The sequence below is a fragment of the Chiloscyllium plagiosum genome, chromosome 22 (assembly GCF_004010195.1).
Source record: "Chiloscyllium plagiosum isolate BGI_BamShark_2017 chromosome 22, ASM401019v2, whole genome shotgun sequence".
Taxonomy (NCBI): Eukaryota; Metazoa; Chordata; class Chondrichthyes; order Orectolobiformes; family Hemiscylliidae; genus Chiloscyllium; species Chiloscyllium plagiosum.
In genome coordinates this window covers 39,796,906-39,803,144 of record NC_057731.1, presented here as the reverse complement: position 1 = coordinate 39,803,144, position 6,239 = coordinate 39,796,906, and the positions used below count along the sequence as shown (strand labels likewise).

The 6,239-nt window shown below is 41.0% G+C and overlaps 1 long non-coding RNA gene across 1 annotated transcript; it reads right to left on the bottom strand.

Annotated features, from left to right (window-relative positions):
- Window positions 1–2,611: 2,611 nt before the first annotated feature.
- On the bottom strand, window positions 2,612–4,745 carry LOC122561232. The gene is made up of 2 exons (XR_006314952.1): window positions 4,497–4,745; window positions 2,612–3,494 (listed from the first exon to the last, which is right to left on the bottom strand). It is a non-coding gene; the product is annotated as an uncharacterized LOC122561232 (long non-coding RNA).
- Window positions 4,746–6,239: the final 1,494 nt, after the last annotated feature.

Below are 6,239 nucleotides of genomic sequence, written 5' to 3'. Positions count from 1 at the left end.
GGTGCTCCTGTTTCCTCCCACAGCACACAAAGATGTGCCGGCCATGCTAAATTGCCATAGTGTTAGGTGCATTAGTCGAAGGGAAATGGGACAGGGTGAGTTACTCTTTTGAGGGTTGGTGTGGAGTGGTTGGGCCGAAGGGCCTGTTTCCACACTGTAGGGAATCTAATCTAATCTGAATCCGGATTCAGGAGCAATGCACAACACCCTTAAACAGAAGCGGTTCTGATTTTAACCTCCCAATTTACGCCACACGAGTTCTGCTTAGCGTGGGCTTGAGATGTGAGTGCACTGAGTGAACGTGTGAGGATGTTTGAGAAGGAGCAGATAGATACGTCCCAGCAAGTGAATGTGCGGTGCTCTGAGTGCCAGTGAGAGTGTGAAAGTGTATTCCTCGCCAACTTAAAGCGGACACTGCTTGTGATTCTTTAACAGCATGTACGAGTTCACCACCAAAGCAATGACAGCACTGGTCAATCTGAATCCCTATTTAACCTGAGAGAACTCGCAACAGACAATTTTTGTTTTGAAAAATGACGCAGAAATCTGGAAGAATTTGTTGAACAGTAAAAAACAAAGTAATGTTGCCATTAAAATAAATCTTTGTATTAAACTATTCAGCGTCTGGCATTGGCAATGTTATCCTCAACGTAACCCAGAGTATGAAATATTAACGACCCAAAACTTTTATTTAAAACCAACACTCGGGATTTTTATTTGCCGTGCGATTTCTACATTGCAGGGACCATGTCTCCTTCTTAAACTCAACAAACTGCAACAAAACAAACCACACACAGATACCCAAATCTCTTCTAATTCAGATTCGTGACAACTTGGAAACACTTTGATAAATTATTTAGTCTGGGGAATACCCTGCCTTCAAACGCATCACACACAGTTGTATCCCACGTGGAAAGTGGATGAACAAACCATTGAGCAAGATGGGAGAAATTCTCAAATCGTGCTTTTGGGCAAGAACAGAACTTGATAGGTGCATTGTATGGTCATCATTTAACTTTCTCTTCGAATCTTCACGCTCGCTTTATTGTCTTATCAACTATTGTCCGAGCTCATTTTAAGCCAGTAGTAAACGGCTTTGAGGCCAAATAAAGGGTACAGCGTCAGGGCGTTGGAGGATTTGAGATATTTTCACGTCAAGTTCCGACTACAACTCGCGGCGGTGCAAATTTCAGCTGCTCCCTTGGTTTTGTAGGACAGTCATCTTCTCTCCCGTGTTCCTTGTACTTCTGGCTGAATGCGCTGCGAACTCAGTGCGCTGCGAAAACCATTGCTCCTTGCTGTAGAGGCTCTGCACCGAAGTTACAAAGCAGGGCGGGTGCATAGCTCTGTGCAACATCGTCACTGCTTGCCGCCGTCCCGGCTGCAACCAGTCCTCCCTGGTCTTAACAGAATAACTCGCATGCAGTCCGCTTGAAATGCTTCCGTTCCCAGGCTCACTCCATTCCTGAGGTCCAGCAGCTCGCTGGTAATGGGCCCGTACCAACTCACCAACTAACTTTGACTCCTGGCGACTTCACAAACGTACGCATCGCAATTGTAAAGTTCAAGGAACTACAAATAAATTGCCCGATTTCTTCTAAACGAAATCTTAGTCACCCAGAAAAAAATAAAACTTTTTAGCAATCTTTCTAAAATTATGTGCGTGTAAGATTTTTTTGTGTTTCAAGTTCAACAAACTGCAAATAAAAAGACAGATTTCTTGGAAACTAAATCTTAGTCACCCAGGAAAGAAACACTTTGCTTTAGCAATCTTTCTGAAATTATTTGCAAGGGTAAGAATTTGTTTGTCTATTCGATGGTACAAGACATATGTAACTCTATATGACAGGTACAATGGATATATAACTCTTTCTTTGGGTGGGACGATGGCTCAGTGGTTAGCTATGCTGCCTCACAGCGCCAGGGAATCCGGGTTCGATTCCAGCCTCGGGCGACTGTCTGTGTGGAGTTTGCACATTCTCCCCATGTCTGGGTGGGATTCCTCCGGTTTCCACCCACAATTCAAAGATGCGCAGGTTAGGTAAATTGGCCATGCTATATTGCCAGGAATATGTAGATTAGGTGCATTGGTCAGGGGTAAATGTGGACCAATAGGGTCTGGGTGGTTATCCTTCAGAGGGTTGGTGTGGACTCGTTGGGCCGAAGGGCCTGTTTCCACACAGTAGGGATTCTATGGTTATTCTTCAGGCATGAGAGACTTTGTTCAGTATTATAGATACTTTTTCTGTTCCACTTGCTCGATTAAGGAAATGTTAAACAATTGATTGTGGTGTAAATTCGGGTGTTTTGCGCAACGTTAGTACATATCCCAAGTACAGCTGAGTTAACAAGCACTACAGGAGCATAGGGTTGGGATAGAACCGTTCCAGCCGGTGAGAGTTCTTCAACCCACAGAAACACAAGTTGCCGAGAGCAGCTCACCCTGAGAATGTAGGCAAGACGCTGAAAAACTCGCTCATTTCTCCACTGATCCAGTTAGTTCACCGTTCTCTCGCCGCAAGGTTTCAATGCTTTGGTGGGGTGGGGGAAGGTGGCTGCAAAATGTGTACATTTTCATCGTGTTTTGTTTTATCTTTGGAAATTTAAGAGAGACGTTTTGGCCTTTACTCCGGTCAAAGTAAACCAACGGATCGAATAGATCGACACCCGATCCAGGGAAAGGTTAGCGGAGGTTTTCATGGGAGGAATTGACTATACTCTCCGTCTCGCCCAATCGTGCACGTTTAACGAGGGATTTACGAGACCGGCGATGAACAGGGACTACGTGAAGCAGAAATAACATTCTCCCGAGTGACGATGTCTTGCTTAAAGACAGACAGAAGAGGTTTTGATTTTTCTGTCTCTGTTGTATGGCTAACATGTGTTTTTGATCAAATATCTGCACGTTAGAAACTGTTTCTAATCAGTAGTCAGCGTCCCTTCGTTCATTTACTGGGGGGGGGGGGGGTGGTTATTAGAATCATAAACGTAACCAGTCTCCACTTTAAATGTACCGTAAAGATTACAGAAAAGTTTGAGTTTTTTTGTGAGAGAAGATCTGAAATTGCTCAACATCGAAATCCTTGTCTCTGTTTTAAAGTTTCTCCAAGGAAATGTGCCCACTTTGTCCAGTGTTTGACCGGCTGTGATTGGGCTACTCCGTTCCTCAAGGTTCCGGGTAAATATCCATATCCCAAACTCGGCTTCCAGGATACTTCCGTGTTTGCCCTTTTCCCTGACAGCACAGTTTGCTCAGGGACAATGGTTCCAGTTCTCTTCCTTAGGATGCCCGATGCTGTCTCTCACAGTATAGAGTTCAACAATCACAGAGTTGACTTCGTTTTGAGTGTATTTGGGTCCCCGAGGTCCTCTCAGAGGAAATGTTCCGAGACTCCCATCTCACTCCCATACAGTCGGAAACAGGCCATGACGTCACCCGCTTGTCCACCGATCTCCCGTGAAGGCTTACGGTGTCTGAGATGGCCAAAAGGCATCTGGGTTACGAGTAATTCATCAGTCAGTTACAACCCGAAATAAAATCTGCCCATCGCCCGCAGGCTATCAGGATTTGTTTATATTTCAGAACACTGCATTGGACAATTCCAACCCTATCAGTGATAGTGATCTGTGCGAGAGCAATTCACCTTCTTACAATTTTCAGTATAGTTTCATTTACTCTCAGTAGCAATACATTGTCATAGTTCATGTCTGGGGGGGAGTGGGGGGGGGGGGGGGGGAGGGGAGGTGAATCCACTATCATTCTTGATTCTTTCTTTCACTTTAAACACAAATATGTTGGGAACGAGCAGTCAAAAAGTCGAAGCTGCAAAGACAGCAGGAACATAAGGCTCTGCGTCAAGAGATCAGATTAGCGGTCATAAAAGGTTTCAGTTATGAAATACTAAATCACCTTTATCACCAGTGGAAGACAGTTGGCTGTATTTTTGAAAGCGAACACATTGATAGGAATTTTGTCTACACTCTTGAGAAAAAACCTGTATTTTGTGGTGAGTTTTTTTTCTAACGTAATCTGCCAAACATCAGATATATCACGAGGTTGTTACTTTTATTGTTTAACGAGATTTATGATGGCCTTGTTCGTAAACTAGTTTCCAATAAGTTTCACATTGCTTACCGCGTGTCTCAGGAAATTATGATTAACTAATTTTAACTGAAAGAGTCCTTATGAAACACGGTTAAAGTAAATAATTGGTGGAACATAACAGTGTCCGGGGAAGATTACTCATTGACAATGGTGCGGTATTCTATTAGAGAATTGAATTGCACCTTTCCATTTGCTCATTAACGTTAAACGACAGATCAGACAATTGGGGTTTCAATTTTTAAAAGCTTTTCAAGTTTCTAAGCTATCTTGGTTATGCAAATTGTTCCTTTGAAAAAGAGGATGAATGTGTTCTGTTGTGTACACAAAACTGACCATCAAAATATCACGGAAAGCATAAACAGGCGATTAAACATTCTTGGCAAGCGTTTACCTTTGCGGCAGGACTCAGATATTTTCTTGGTTTGATCAACTCCAAGCTTCTAATTATTTGCGTTAATGATTGAGAGACATCTTCTTCAGATTCATGTTATTGTTTGCTTTTCGGTTTCTTTGATTGTTATAAAAATAGTATCTATTCTGAAAGCAATGAAATACAATCTGGAGGAATCACAGGTACAAGGTTATATATACATTCTGCGCTCCAATGTAACTACTCCACATATAACCTGAAGCTTATTAATTAACAGGATTCTGTCTCACTTTGGCGGCAGTTGGTCAAGAAACTGGCTTCAAAGCTGAAAGATTAAACCCGGGACCGTGGATAAAAATTAATTGAGCCGAAGTAGTCACGTAACCACCCAAATCCACTGACAAACGAAGGATCTGCCTCTCTTTTTAAAAAAATAACTACCAAGTGTGCAACACCACATCCACGATATTAACGCATTTTCTTGGAGAGGGATAAGTCGATGGCATTCACACTAGCAACATCTTTACTGCCTGATGGACGTTAACTTCTTTAAAAGTGTGTCTGAATTGGGATTGTGACTGGCCTTTAACAGTGGTGAATGTCTGTGTGTGTGTTTGTATGTTAGATGACGTGAAACAAACACGAAGTTTAGGTGTTAACTCAGAAAAACATATTGAGTCCAACCAACTGCAACAACATGCTGTACCATAAGATTCCATCATTGCAGAAGGAAATAAAACGTTTTCTCTCTCAGAATGAAGGTTTATCATCGGGGTTTTTTGGTGTAGATTGAGAGGCGGTCGAAATAAAACGTATTTAAACGGGAGGATACAAAGCACCAGCCTGTGTTAAGAAAATACCATTATTTAACAAAAATGAAAAATTATCTGCTTAAAGAGTGCCTCATGGCAGCAATGCTGGCTGTTCCGATTTGTGTCTAAGATCTCAACGCTACACAAATCTTGCAAACAGAATTATGGTAACGTTTCAATACCATGAAGGAAGTATTATAATTTCCATCAACTAACCATATCTGAGTCCTGAAGGAGTTTTATTCAAAGAAACTACAATGTTGCGGGATAAACAGAGCTGCAATTATTACTGTACAAAATACTAGTTACCTAGATCTGTCATGTAAGTGTCTGCAACACTTCATTCTTTTGGGGAAAAAAAGTTTCCCTAACATAAAGAAAATGCAAAAATATTGACTCAAATTAGTCACAATTTCACAGGAGTACTTCCATGGTTCCATTGACAATCGACTGGATTCAACTCATAACAATTAATTTATGAAATTAAATTTCAAGTAGGTAATGGAATTTTGAGATAACATCTCTTTTGTCATTATGGGAGTAATTATATTAGTGATGACACTAATGACATTATATGTATAAAGTTAATTTTATTTCTGCTAGCTCATAGGAATTATTGGCAATAATTTATAAAACTCAGGCTATGAGTGAAAAGGGTGGTAGTCAAAAATATATCATAATTTTATTCCTATATCAGTAGAAAATATGTTGTCATCAATCTTCTATTTAGAAATCAGTTGCCCACAGAGGATGCTTAAAAACAAAGACTTGCATTTATGTAAAGTTTTTCACAACCATCTGTTGGCTCAAAGTGTTTTACATAAAATGAGTACTTCTGAAGTGCAAGTAGGAAACACAAGTTAAAATTTTCACACAGCAAGTCCAAACAAACAACAATGTAATAACGAACTTTTGTAATGTTGATAGTGGAGTATATATTAGACATGGCACC